The following is a 15,099-nucleotide window of genomic DNA, read 5'->3' on the forward strand; positions in this document are numbered from 1 at the left end:
TTGAGTACCTTTGGGGATGGGGCATTCCCAGGGCCTCCCTCCCTTTCCCAACAGATCTTTCCATAGTGTTTTGCAGCAGTTTTCCCTTTCTTGGAAGGCTCCCTTGGTGTGAGTCTCCTCTATGAAGCTGATGTGCATGGGATCTTTGCAGAACTGGCCCAGCTGAAAATTCCCAGTGGGGCCTGGATGCTTCCCAGTTTGCTGCAGGTCTCCCAGGACCTCCCTGTGTACTCTGGGGGACGCTGCATTACCTCAATGGGTGTCATGGTTTTATGATTTTTGGTTATCAGTATTCCACACCATAACATCATGTGATGCACTGGGGGGTTTGACTTCTGATGCTTGAGTTCCGAATGTTTGTCCGATGGAGAAGAACTACATTTCCCCGGGAGGCTTAGGAGTTATAACTCTGTGCAAGGTCACCTGATTCCTTCTTCTTTGCCTGCGCTTCGCCGTCTGCTTTTCTTCATTCACTCAACTGGACTGCACTTCTCACCTCAGCATTGTGGTGAGGCCTATCTACCATTCAGGCACACTTTCTATCTCTCTCATTCAGCTTTGCTAATACTATATTTAGTAAAATTAGTTTGTTCCACCTCAGATTATTGCCGCTCTTTTCAATTATTTTGGGGTCCCCTGTTTCCCTTTTCTGGAGGCGCGGATCCACGGATCCCTCTGCCTCGCTGGTCACGGAACCGGGCCGAACCAGCCCGTAAACCGTTGACACTGGGACATGGGCTCCTGTTCAAAATGTTCTCTCTCCCTCAGAGGCACGGCAGTCTGTGGGTACCTCATAGCCACCAATGTCTCTTTTCCCCTACCCCAGCACCCTCTGCTCTCCCTAGGAACGTGTCCCCAAACCCCACACAGCAGCGCTCTCCTGCACCAATGCCTTTAGTGCTGCTGCTGTCCCGGACCCACTGCCACCACAACGACACAGGCTGTAGCAATGATGATTTTATTCATTTCACGTCTGCTAGGAAATGGAGGTGATGATCTGGGAGAGGTTGGTGTCTACCCAGTAGAAGACATTGTTGTCATCGGAAGTGCCTTCAGCGCAGGAACCTTTGGTGGGCTGAGGCGTGTCCCGCCCCACCAGCTGACTGTTGCCATTTTGACCCAGAGGCTGCCAGATGGACAGAAGTGCTTCCTGGAAATCGCTCTCTGTTCCCATGGAAGCTGAGACCGTTTGTTCCCTGGAAGTGACACAGCAGGTTCTCTGCTCCCCACCCGCAGTCCTCTGCATGCATGTTGAATCTCAGCCGCGTACCAGTTGCTGACGTTGCCTCCGTCTTCTCACGGTTTTGAAGATAACGTAAAGCAGACGGAGAACATGGTAGTCTGTTAAGTGATCTCTAAGCAAACGGATTATCTGCTTAAGGAAATCCCAGAGGAGACGCAGGGTGTCCGGCAAGCTGAAGGCCTTTTGCTCAGTGTGCTGGGACTGTTGCTTTGGGCCCTTAGGAAGGACAGACTCGCTGACCCTGTATGGGACCCATTTGGGGTGTGGAGAAAGGCCAAGCCAGAAGGGCCAGTTGGAGGCACGGCGCTCAGCAAGAATGGGCAGCCTCTCCTCAGGATGCACAAGTTTTTTGTCTCCATTCCAGGGACAGGTGTTCAGTCCAAACCAGCAGAGCCAGATGGAGGGCTGACTCTTGATGTCAACCGGACTCTTCTTCTCACGAAGGACCTGGTTGTTGTTCCCGACCTCCATCTTGTTGGAGCAGGTGGTTACTCCCAACCAGCAGAGCCAGCTGGAGGGCTGACTCTTGGTGTCAGTTGGACTCTTCTCCTCACAAAGGACCTGGTTGTTGTTCCGGTCCTGCATCTTGTTGGAGCAGGTGGTTACTCCCAACCAGCAGAGCCAGCTGGAGGGCTGACTCTTGGTGTCAGTTGCACTCTTCTCCTCGTGATGGATCTGGTTTTTGTTCCCGTCCTGCATCTTGTTGGAGCAGGTGGTTACACCAAACCAGCAGAGCCAGCTGAAGGTGTGGCTCTTGGTGTCAACCAGACTCTTCTCCTCACAAAGGACCTGGTTGTTGTTCCCATCCTGCATCTTGGTGGAGCAGGTGGTTACTCCAAACCAGCAGAGCCAGCTGGAGGGCTGACTCTTGCTGTCAGTAGGACTCTTCTCCTCGTGAAGGATCTGGTTTTTGTTCCCATCCTGCATTTTGGTTGAGCAGGTGGTAACACCAGACCAGCAGAGCCAGCTGGAGGTCTGGCTCTTGGTGTCAACCAGACTCTTCTCCTCATGAAGGACCTGGTTTTCATTCCTATCCTCCATCTTGGTGGAGCAGGTGGTAACTCCAAACCAGCAGAGCCAGCTGGAGGGCTGACAGGTCTGGCTTTTGGTGTCAGTCGCACTCTTCTCCTCGTGAAGGACCTGGTTGTTGTTCCCATCCTGCATCTTGGTCGAGCAGGTGGTTACTCCAAACCAGCAGAGCCAGCTGGAGGGCTGGCTCTTGGTGTCAACCAGACTCTTCTCTTCAGGAAGAACCTGGTTTTCATTCCTGTCCTCCATCTTGGTGGAGCAGGTGGCAACTCCAAACCAGCAGAGCCAGCTGGAGGGCTGGCTCTTGTTCTGGAATGGGCTCTTCTCCTCATGAAGGACCTGGTTTTTGTTCCTGACCTCCATCTTGGTCGAGCAGGTGGTAACTCCCAACCAGCAGAGCCTGCTGGAGGTCTGGCTCTTGGTTTCAACCGGACGCTGCTCCTCGTGAAGGACCTGGTTTTTGTTCCCGTCCTCCATCTTGGTGGGGCAGGTGGTTAGATCAAACCAGCAGAGCCAACTGGAGGTCTGATTCTTGGTCTTTAAGGGATGCTGCTCCTCAGGAAGGAGCAGCTTTTTGCTGCAATTCCAGACCCAGCTGAGATCGCTGGAACGGCCCGGAATTGAAGACATGAAAGGAACTAAGATCAGGAAGAGAGTCAGGCTGACCTTCATCCCGTTCCCTTCCATGGTTCACTCTCAACGCACAAATGGCTGTCACAGTGAGCAGAGCTCCAGCAGTGACCACCAGGACTGAGCAACTGCCCAATGTCTCTGGGCTGGGGGGGCTGCCAGCATGACTTAATAAAGACTGATGTCATGCTCCACCCTGTAATGTCACAATGCCTTTGGTGCACCCAGCTTGGGGCTGTGGACCCTACACCCAAATCCCACCTCCCCTTTTTCCAATCCATCTGCACTCTGTAATTTTCATGAGCACATGAGGTCCTGGAATCATAGGACGGCCTGGGTTGAAAAGGACCACAGTGATCATGTAGTTTCAACCCCCCTGCTATGACTAGGCTGCCCAGAGCCACATCCAGCCTGGCCTTGAGTACCTTTGGGGATGGGGCATCTACAACCTCCTTGGGCAGTCTGGTTGTAGAGGGACAAAAAAGTTACATTTAACATGGAAGAGTGTATGAAGCAAAAGTTTGTCATTGAATTCCCCAATGTGGAAAAAATGGCTCCCATTGGCATTCATCAGTGCTTTCTGAATGTTTATGGAGGCCTAACAGTGGGTGTGAGAACAGTGAGGTGGTTACTGGTGTAGTTCAACAGTGTTGACAGCAGTGTGAAAGATGAGCCGCATTCCATGTGGCCGTACAGATTTTTACAAGCATAGCATGCAGGCTCTTGTTCATCAGTGGCAAAAATGTACAGCTAACTGTCAACAGTTTACGGGCTGGTTCGGCCCGGTTCCGTGACCAGCGGAGCGGAGGGATCCATGGATCCATGCTTCCAGAAAAGGGAAACAGGGGACCCAAAAATAATTGAAAACAGCAGCAACGATCTGAGGTAGAACAAACTAATTTATTAAATATAGTATCAGCAAAATATAATGAGAGAGAGTGTGTCTGAAAGGTGGATACCGCAACGCTGAGGTGAGAAGTGCAGTCCAGTTGAGCAGATGGAGAAAAGCAGACGGAGAAGAGCAGGCGAAGAAGAGAGCATCAGGTGACCTTTCCAGGAGTTATATCTCCTCGCTGATGGCAAAGCCTCCTGGGGAAATGTAGTTCTTTGGACAGGCACCTAGAACTTGAGCATCAGCAGTCAAATCCCCAGTGCATTACGTGATGTTATGGTGTGGAATACTGATAACCAAAAATCATAAAACCACGACACTAGTTGTGGTGACTATACTGAAAGAGTGTTTTATAGCTGAGAATTTGTTCTATTGAGTAGTGTTATTGTGCTCTCTCTACCAGTTGTTTCCATGGAAATAAATAGGCATTTCTACTAATGCAACCTACCTAATACTAATAACTTTCTATAAAAATATAGGCTAATCACTAAGCAAGGGAAGCAACTAAATTCTTCAGCTGCTCTGTTCTGCAGTGCTACCTAAGGAGTGCAGAGTGCCTTATTTCATTAGGCTTCAAAGTATGACACAGAATACAGCAGATAAAAATATCAGCAAGACAAGATGGACTTTACTAAGGAACATTTTTCATGTTTAGAAACACTTCTGTACTCTACAATGGATTTAATTGGGAAAGAGTACTAAGAATCATAAAAGTAGAAATTAGCATTCAATTTATCTGTCATAAGAAAAAACCCATCTAGCCATTCTTTAAAAGCTGCTGTCCCACGGAAAAGCTTAGAAGGGAGAGGAAACTCATTTAAGGCTTTCACCTGAAAGTGAATAAAGGAGAAATCAGTGCTGATATGTTGCAAGGGAGAAATCAAAGTCTCTCAGGTTATTTTAATTGAAGTTGGCATTTGACTCTTTCACCCAACGTAAAAAGGCTTGCACAGTTATGTCTATTCGAATGCATGCTATTAGAGATCAAACATTCATCAGCTGCTTTTACTGAAGATATCATTAGCATTTTGTTAATCAGGTATGTTATTACATGAAGTTGATTGTACCACTTCACATTCCTGGAGGAAAATATCAAGACTGGCATCAGAAGCTATACCAGGGCTAGAAGAAGAGAATAAGCATGGGATGAAGCCGAAGATGAGGGAAAAATAAAGCATGTGTAATAGTTAGGAAAATAATGTTCAATTGCTTGTTCAGACTTTCTGAGAAATAGCATCTATGATTCCTATGTCACCCCATTTTCTTTAAGCAGATTTCCTTATTAGTATGTATCTGCCTGTACTAGAGATTGTTCATCAAGTATGTAACATTAATATTTGTGGCTGTTTTTCCACTGCTTTCTTTTGTTGAGCAGATCTCTGTTTAGTGGACTGAAAATGTCCATCCTTGGTGATGATCTCTTAAGTATTAATGCTATTCTACTTGAGAGGACTTCTGTTTTGAATTTGCCGTTTCTTTAGTTTATGCATTTCTGTTTGCACTTGTGAGAATATATAATTGCTAGCAAGAAATGAGTATTAAAAGTGGTATTAAGTTGGCCAAGTCAGCTACTTGAAAATTAAGAAATATTGAGGAATTTACAAGCACAGTGACACTGTTAGAGTCCAGCCACATTACCAGTGTATCTCACAGCAGCAGAACATAACGACAGGCTCACATGAGTCTCTGCCCAACAAGAACTAAATTTCTAAGGCTTTGCTACATGTTTGTGACTTTAGAACTTGGACTGAGTAAACCTCTTCTCCAACTTGATATCAAGGTGCCTTTTGTTGTATTAGGAATACTGATTGTAAAGTGGAAGAAGGGTCACTAAATAAATAAAGGGAGTCTACTGTATTAATTGGAGAGAAGGTGTCTCCCAGAACAGCCCTGTGGAGCTTTATGTAAAAGCCTTGCAAGTGAACTAGAAGTCAGGCTGCATTGTGCCTCTGGCAATAGGAGCAGAGGGAAAAACAACTCCTGACCTGATTTTATCTCTGTCTCCTGTTACCTTGCAGCCGTGCAGAAGCCAGATAGGCCATGAGTTTTTACAGTCTAGGTGAGAAAGGAGTCCTTGTACTGAGCCAAATGTTCTCAAAGTTTTGATAAAAGACTTTGCCAGAAATTTTCCTTTTCTTATACAGGAACCAGGTATGGCTCATGATACAGTGACAAAATCTTTGATTAGACAAAATGCGACAAAAGTTCTGTGTACACTAGAAAAAATCTGAATAATCTCTTTCTGAAACAACCTAGTTTGCTACTAAGGAGATTGAAAAATGAAGAAAGGCTGTTACAGAAGGCAGCAGATATTTTTCTTATCTATATATCCTTTAGATGGCCTCATTACTGTAGTGTCTGGGCACATTGTTCTTTTTCCTGAAGACTTCCAGGAGGTAAGGAAGGAATATTTTACCAGTTTTCAGAGGTAATTAAGGCATAGGGGATAAACAATGTCTTTGGCATTGTATGAGGCTGACCCCAACTAGTTTACAGTAACCCGACTGTTGGACCTTTCCTTGGTTCTGTTTTTTTTTTCTTATATGCACATATCTGCCCACAGTTTTGATTTCTCTAGGGTGATTGACTTTTATGTGTGTAAATTGCACTTAACTAAAATTCAAGGCTCCTCAGTAAATACAGTCAAAAAGGGAGAAACAGAAAAATGAATCATGTGCAATCCTAATTTCACCTCATGTGGGCATGTGATTACGAAAGTCCAGTTGCATAAAAAATTCTTATTTTCCAGATCTCTGCATACTTGAAGTGATGGATGGTGATTATTTTACTGGAATGTGTTGTACTTCAATTTAATGCTAAGTCTAAATATTATAACTCACCTTCCAATTTTTTCCCTAAGTAAAAGCTATTATATCTTTTGTGGAGTTCACTGTGCTTTCATCACCAGAGTGCTCCACTACAACTGAGGAAGATCATCCCAAATTTCCAAAAATGCCCTCTAGGTTTCAGTGCCCAATCACAAGAAGCTTGTGGCTGATTTCTTGCGGACGTTATATCATCTTTCCCTCCTCCATGTCAGGCCTTCAGGGTCTCAAGCAAATAAACAGAAAACAAGAAACGTAATTTTTAGGCATCAGTGAAGATTTTAGCCTATAAAATAAACAAGGTGTCTGAACCATTCAGAAAATGGATGCAGTCCCCAAACAAGGGATTTAAATCCTAGTTTAAATCCTAGTCTATAGTTCTGAAACCTAATAATTCAGTCACCAGCCAGTCTTTGTGTGCCAAAATGCCATAGGTGTTTTGTTGTGCTAGAGGCTCAGGCTCAGTTTGTGATCTGGTTTATTTCTGAGCCAACCTGGCATTTAGAAGAGAGACTGTGGCAGTTAGCTTACTTTTTCTTTGTAATTACTAGTTGGTCGATCCCCTTTCTCATCAGTAAGTCTGACATGTCACCTTGACGCTGGGGAAACTATCGTAGGAACTTAAGCCCAGACTTCCTTGTCAGGCCAAATGATAGAAATTTAAAACAGAATTTTAGTGTTTTTTCAGATCTGCTCTGTTTTGGGTTCCCTGGGATGGTAGGAATGTCTCTGAGATTATAGATTGGTGTTGACAGTATGTCATCTGAGTAGTTACCTCCATTGTAAGCATATGAGGGTACAAAGCCAGATGACAGCAACCCTCATATATTTTTGTATTCCTCCTGTCCCTACCCCAACAACAACAAAAAAAGCTGCAGAGGTGAAACAGAAAAACAACAGCCAGAAACATAACCAGCTTGAAACTCTACCTGTGAACTCTGTCTTGGTCAGCTCTAGTTTGAGGGAGGATGCTGCTCCTGTTAACTTTGGATGTCTTTTAAAGCTGAGGTTTGGATGATGGAAGGTTAGAACAGCAGCTCTGTAAATAATCTTACAGTATTTCTTCTTGTCTTGTGATCTTAAAAAAATATTATTAGATAACCATCCTTCTGTGATAAGAATCTATTCTTACAGCACTATTTGTTGAAATAATTTTTGTCTACTTTCACTGGGTGTGCTCTCTGAAGTAAGAATTCCCTTTCAGAAAGACTTAACACAAAATATGCAAATGGCAAGGCTGTTGTTGCCTTCAGTGTTATCCCAGATTTTATTTGTTTCTAAGCTTGCAACAAAAATAATGAAAAAAACAACCAAACAAAAAAACCCAAAACCAACCAAGTTCCATCCAGGAAAGCATCCACTTGTCATTTTTTAAAAATTCATAAATATTCAAAACATCTCTTTCCATTAAATATTTAGTTCCTTAAGTGTAGCCACTGGAAAGGTTTCAGAACCATTTTTATAAGTCTCACCTCATGGTAGAGCATTGTAACTTGTGGCACCTTGGACTCAGAATTAGCTACAACACCACCAAAGAGCCACCATGTTTCACAACTAGTGCTCCAGAGCCAGCCATGTTCCTTCCTCAGAGTGTGACTTTCTTTAACACGACTTTTAAAGTCCTTTAACAGGACTTTAAAAGTCTGTGGGGCAGACAGTTCTGGATTTCCATTTTCTTGCCCAACTCTGGTATTTGTTATTACCAATAAATCGAAGTTGAGAGAGTATGTTAATATGGCATGCTTCTCCGTAAGCTAAATTAATATTGAACAACATGAAACTCATTGAATGAGTCAGTGAATGAGTCAGAGGAGTAGTGAGTGGCGAAAGTGCAAGCCTACAGCTGATAGACATGATTTAGAGTTTAAAATACACAGTCTGTTTTCTTTATGAAACTTCAGAGATCTCAGAAGAACAGCTTACCATGATTGCCCAGGCTAGCAAGCAACCTTCTCTTTTATCACATAAACACTCATGTGTGAACTGAACCATAAAAGTAAATCCACAGAGGGCTCATCCACTGCTAGGAAAGGTGTATACATGCTTCATTTCATTATATTTTTTTCTATGAGGTAGGAATATCCAGCCTTGAGTGAAATGATCATACTGACACCAGATAACACAATTTATACTGCCTGACTTCTCTTTAATATAAAATCCCAAAAGGAGTACAAAACAAAGAGGTGATGACTGTGTAAACAATGAATTTGTTCTATTTTTTTTCAAAGCCACAAGTAAAACACTACTTGAAAACTATGATCTGTTTCCTTTAAAACATTTTGTCTTGGCAATGTTCAGAATATTAAGGCTTAATTTTACAAATTGACAACCGGATGTAGAACGTAATAATGCAAACCATGAAAAAATTAAGATTGGTATTTGGTAAAGAATTTTTAAACATAGGGATACTTGTCATATACTGTGTTTTACATTATCTGATGCTTTTTTGACTTTTGGAGGTTAAAACTGCAGATTTTGTGTTGGTTTGTTGTCATGGTTTTCTTTTAAAATATAGATATATTTTCAACCAAAGACAGAATTCAGAAGTGCTCATTGTTGTTGGACCAAGATTTTTTGTAATGTGACTCTGTATAAGAGGAAAACCCCAAACCCAAAAATGTTTTAGCTGAGGAATGTGAGTGTGTAGGTAGGGACTGGAAAGAGGGGAGGAATATCTAAGACAATGCTCTGTTTTGTGTCTAGAGTAAGCAGCAAAGAGCCTTTATTCATCACTAGCGCTCCTGGCTCTCATGAGAGGGCAACTGGCAAGTACTCGTGATGTTTGGGGCAGCCACACCAGACCAGCTCAGTAGTTTGACACTAAGCCAGTATCCTATCTCCTAGGCACTGAAACACTTCGAGATTCCTCTCTGTACAAAATGCTGTAAGTCTCTCCACCAGAGAAGCTGAATATCAAAGCAGTTATATGCAGGAGCTCTGAGGGAAAATGCCTGACTTCGTCCTCCTTTTTGCTCTGCTGCAAACAGTCAAGACGCAGCCTAAGCAGGTGTCATAGAGCTTCATGATAAACAATTTGGGAGAAGTTTTCATTGTGAGGACGACCAAACACTGGACTAGGTTGCCTAGAAATGTGGACTCTCCATCCTTGGAGATGCTGAAAACTTGATTGAACAGGGCCCTGAGCAGGGAGACTGGACTAGGCAATCTTTGCAGGTCCTGACATACTGCAGGTATTATGTGTCTCAATGGAGTACTAATGGTCTCAGATAACTTGCTACACTAGCTCTGTTCAAAGGTTTCTCCATTCAAAAGAGCAGTAGGTCCATTTCAAGGCTTTGCTATCCCAGGGGACACATTACAGCTATATGTTAGGCTTTAAATACCTACTAAAACTAAAGTTTCATGGATTTTATTTTACCAGAAATTAAATCTACTGTTTTTTATTGGCAGAGCTTTCAGAATATTATGACCTCATCACAATGGTGTTCAGATACAGAGACAAAAGTGATGGCTGAAGAGCTGGTTGGGGGGGGGGGGCGGGAAAGGGGGAGTGATGGGGAGGGGGAAGAAACAGAGATATTAGGACATAATTAGCCATTATCAAATTTTTGTGGCCATTTTGGGAACATAGGGAGTATTTCCTGGTGAAAAGAAAGATGGTAAGGGACTGAAGAGGGAGAGTAGTAACCAGAAATGAGGGATTGAGACAACTCTGAAAAGGAGAAAAGAGACACAGAGAAAACTTCTATTAAGTTAAAATCTTGATGTGGTAGTTGTGCTCCCAGGAGCATTGTTCCAGCTTGCCAGATGTTATATAGAACACAGCCAGATCCCTGCGGGCTGTGCAGAGCTCCCATTGCAGGAACAGGAGAGCTGATCAAGCCAGGAGCATGGCATGTGTGGCCCTGTAGGCATGTGGAACATGGCTTCTGTTTTGTCTGCTTAGGGTAAAATATGGCAAGTATTTTACAGGCTATAAGTGCTAACCATAGTAGTCAGCATGCTTTCCCAGTTCTATTGCTAAGTTTTGGCTGAAAAATAGTTCATATCCCTGTCACTTAGCCAGAAGGTAGCAACCAAGCATGTGGGAAGGACACTTTGGTGAAGTTCCCTGTGTTGTTTCAGCTGCAGCAACAGGCCCTGACACCTTGCTTTATAAATGTCTGAAATGTTACTGTGTTAATTATATCCTGCTTTCCTTCCCATTTCCTCATCTCATTAATATTATAAAGTAAATCTGTGGCACTTGCTGACTCTTGCACGATTTTTTGACCATGCAGATCAAGTTTTATTTAGTTTTGTAACAATTAGATCTCATTGCTATTTGGTTTTGGTGGGGTTTTCTCTCTCTCACTGTTCCTCAGATTTTATATGTGATTTAAGTGCTGCTGGTGTACATCTTCACAACAGCTTTGATGAACTTCAGTGGAAGTATTGATACTGCACCAGGCATTTGTGGATTATGTCCATTCACTATGGACACACATTGTTAAGGAAGATCATTTATGCCGTTTCTCCTCTGTCTCAGAACATCTGCACAGAGGAGTATGCATGAGGTGATCATTGGCAAGAGCAATTACCCACAGATGCCCACTGGCCTGGGGCTTTGGCATCTGGTACCCTGGCACCCCACTAAGGCCTTCTCTAGGAGCTCCCGGTGCTGTGATATTGGCTTTGCACGGAATGAGACCTCTGGTGTCATGGACTTGATGGGGTCAAGTGAGGATATGACAAGAGGGATACACTTCCATTTCTCTCATCAACAAGTGCACCTATGTTGGTTTGCAAAATGGAGTAGGTGTTTCTACAAAGTAGGGTCCCCTGTTAAACCATCATTTCATCTCTCCCTTCTTTCTTTCTTCAGGCCATGCAGTTTATCTTCCCATGTTTAGGCCCTTCCGGCCTTTGAAATTTTATGGTGTCATGAAACACAGCAAAAAGCACAGTGTTATCCTCTTGATCTCCAGAAGAAACTCATGGTGGTGGGAGATAGATCACAGAAGTCACATTGGACTGAATTTTAATTTTGAAAAAGATTCTAGAAAAATTTCATGTAAATGAAAAAAAAAAATTAAAAAAACATCAGTCAGGAACTAATTAGAAATAATTAGACATTGCTAGCTCCACCACACCACTGGAGAAGATGGAGAAGGCCAGTTCAATGAAACTGGAGTCAGCACTATTCTCTCCAGACCTGTGGAGTCAAAAGTGATTTTTTTTAATATATATATTTTTTAACCCTTATCAGTCAGAGAATAAGATGATCAAAGAAGGGATATATGACATTTCTCCTACTTCAAACTTAGCTAAAATATCTCTGTTTTTGCTTCAGCTGTAAAGAATAAACTTTACCCTTCTTCAAATGGTAGGTATCTGTCTTCAGGCCTACTTCTGCCCATTCTTTTGTTTCTAATCCATATCCTATTTTACCCCATGACATAAGAAATGAAACAGAGAGAGGTAATGTCTATTAGTTATACTAGAGAGTGAGCTAGAAGGAATCCCATCATAATACCAGAGTATAACAGCAAAGTGCAGGGTGGGACAGGAAAGTGAAACATCAAAATGTAGAACAGAATAACAAATCTTGGGTGGGACTGAAGACTATCTTTTCTCCTGTATGCAGTGGATTGGATCCCGTGGTGAGGAGAAGCTGATGCCAAAGGAGTTCTAGATTACAGATAACATTCCTAATTCACTGGCAAATAAAACTCTAACAGAAATATAGATGTCTGGAAGATACTGAATTCCTATATATTGTATAGAAACTGGAAGGTGGTTAGTGAAATAGGATCCCTATTTCTGTCTCATTTAAGGTGAAGATTCCTGGGTGAACGGTTATCTGCTGCAAAGTAGATGTAAAATTCTTGAGGGAATATGAGAATAAATATAGGAGTACTGGAAGGAAGGGAGTATATATGGGAGAAATAGAAGGTATCAAAGGATGAAGCTGGGACAAAGGGCAAAGGGAGAAAGGTTGCACTGGGGATGTGGTGAGAAAGGAGAACTTCATTGGAGTAAGCTTCAAATTTCTGTTGATCACTAAGTGTGTAGATATTTCAGTGTAGAGGTAGGGGGAAAGAAATTTTACTTTTGTATATTTAGCGGCTTTGAAAATTAAAAAGATCATTCAAAAATGTGCTGCTTTTGAACAGGTAGGGTGATGAGTCCAGAGATTTTTTGCAATAAGAATAATCTTTCAAGTAAGTTCAGCTGAGTTTGATTTCTTTAGATTGTTAACATCATTTCTTCAATGCTATGCTAGATGTCCCTGCTCCTCAGAGTTCATGACTGAGAGCACAGATGTTGAGCTGAGATACTATGAGAGAGTTAAAGACAGCAAATGATAAGGGTTTATTTCTTGGTTGACTGGTTATCAAGTATGTAAAATCAAGGTTCCTCAACTGTTAGCTGCTTGGAATAATAAACATTAATGATAAGAGACTGTGAGCTAGTCAAACTCCAGATCTTACCTGCACAAATTCATTTAAAAATGAACCTACATGTTATGGCGTATATTCTCAAATTCAATTAAATACCAGAATCCTTAGGACCGCTACGTTCTGCTGCCAGAAAACAACACAGGAAAGTTAGATGAGACCACTGGGTTTTCACCAGTCTTAAAGGTCACTGTTGTACTTATATTCTTTCTATAAATCATGAAATTCACTGTAACTGTCTCTTTCTTACTCTGTGTTTTCCAAAGTATTGCTGAATCTGAGCCACATCATACAATTCCCTAAACTAATATGCTGTTTTTTGGCTATATATCCCTTCTGTATATTAGCTTTGATTTTGTAGAACTCTGTTCAACAAAATGTCTTACTTATTTCAATGCAGTCAAGTATAGAAGAGCTGTTTCACAGTAGCAGAATGACATACATGTTAACTATCTATAGCCAACTGAAATTTTAAAAGAAAATGCGCCTGTTCTGAAGGCTTTCTTTACATTTAATTACTTGTAAATACAAGTACTTAAATAGTTACTGTGGGGGAAAAGACATTGGGATCTTATGGGGTTTGTGAGTTAATTTCCTCAGTACATCTGAAAATCTAAGCAAGCGTTTAATATTTAAAGACATTTTAAAAAGTTCAGCCCCGAGGACTCCATGTTTAAAATGGTTGGCCAACGTACACGTAATCATGTACTGATGGAAAGAATGCATTCTAACAAATCTTTAATCTGTGCAAGAAATAACAGTGCCAAAAAAGATTACTATGTAATCCAAATCCAGTTTGTTCTTGAAAAGCTGTCTGGAATGAAGGAATACAAGGCACAGTTCACTTTTGTATCTGAGGCTAAAATAAGTTGTTCTGTTTCACAGAACTGTAGACTGAACTGTAGAATCACAGAACAGCTTTGGTTGGAAGGGACCTCAAAGATCATCAGATTCCAACCCCCTGCCACAGGCAGGGTTGCCAACTACTCTATCAAGTACTAGATCACATTGCCCAGGGCCCCATCCAAAACTGGCCTTGAACATCTCCAGGGATGGGGCATCCACAGCCTCTGCAGGTAACCTGTTGCAGCACCTTACCACCCTCTCAGTAGAAGAACTTCCTCCTGACAGCTAATCCAAATCTCACCTCCTTTAGTTTTCCCCCCTTGTCCTCTCACTATCTACCTGCATAAGAAGTTGATTTCCCTCTTGTTTATAATCTTCCTTTAAATCCTGGAAGGCCATAACGACTGCTTCCCAGAGCCTTATCTTCTTCAGCCTAAATAAGCCCAGTTCCTTCAGCCTATGTTCCTAGGAGAAATACTCTAGCCCTTTGATCATCTTCATGGCTCTCCTCTGACTGAAATGTCTTAGCTTAATTCAATTCCAAAATCTTTGACATTTATCAGTTTTCAACTGATGATGTGCTTATAATAAAACAAGGAGATAAAGGACGTACATGGATCCCCATCAAAAATATATGCATCATCTCTGTTTCAATCCTTGTGAACACAAAGGGCACATTTGCCATTTGTGTATGCCTGAAACAAAGGCAGTAAGCTATTTTTCCAGTTCTAAAAGTGATTTACTGTATTAGGAGGAAAAGCAAGCAAAGGAAAGCTTTATTAAGTATCTGGATACTGACATCACCAAAACAGTTTTAGGGATTTGTTCCATGTCAGAGGAATAGCTTAGACATTCTGAAGGTGTACAGACTTCTGAAGCTTGGAAACACAAAGCTTGGTGCTACAGCCAGACCCTGCTGAGACATCAAAGATCTTCAAGCTTTTCTCCTAAGTGCACTTTGTAGTGTTATGTTTCAGACCATCAACACCAGAAGGTTTCACATATGGCGCAGTCACGTTGCCCAGGACAGCCAAGCACTCCTTTTACATGGACTTTCTAACCATACTGCTGAGTTTGTCTCCCAGTTCCTTGGATAAGTTGAACTGTTCAGATAAAGTTCAGGATTTGCCATCTGTTTTGATTATTTTTTCAAGGAATTGCTTGATAGCAGCTATTAGGAGGTTTTTTCCTGCTAGATGCCAAGGCAAATGTGCATACACAGGGTAATGACAC

This window comes from Lagopus muta, chromosome 2 (assembly GCF_023343835.1).
Source record: "Lagopus muta isolate bLagMut1 chromosome 2, bLagMut1 primary, whole genome shotgun sequence".
Taxonomy (NCBI): domain Eukaryota; kingdom Metazoa; phylum Chordata; class Aves; order Galliformes; family Phasianidae; genus Lagopus; species Lagopus muta.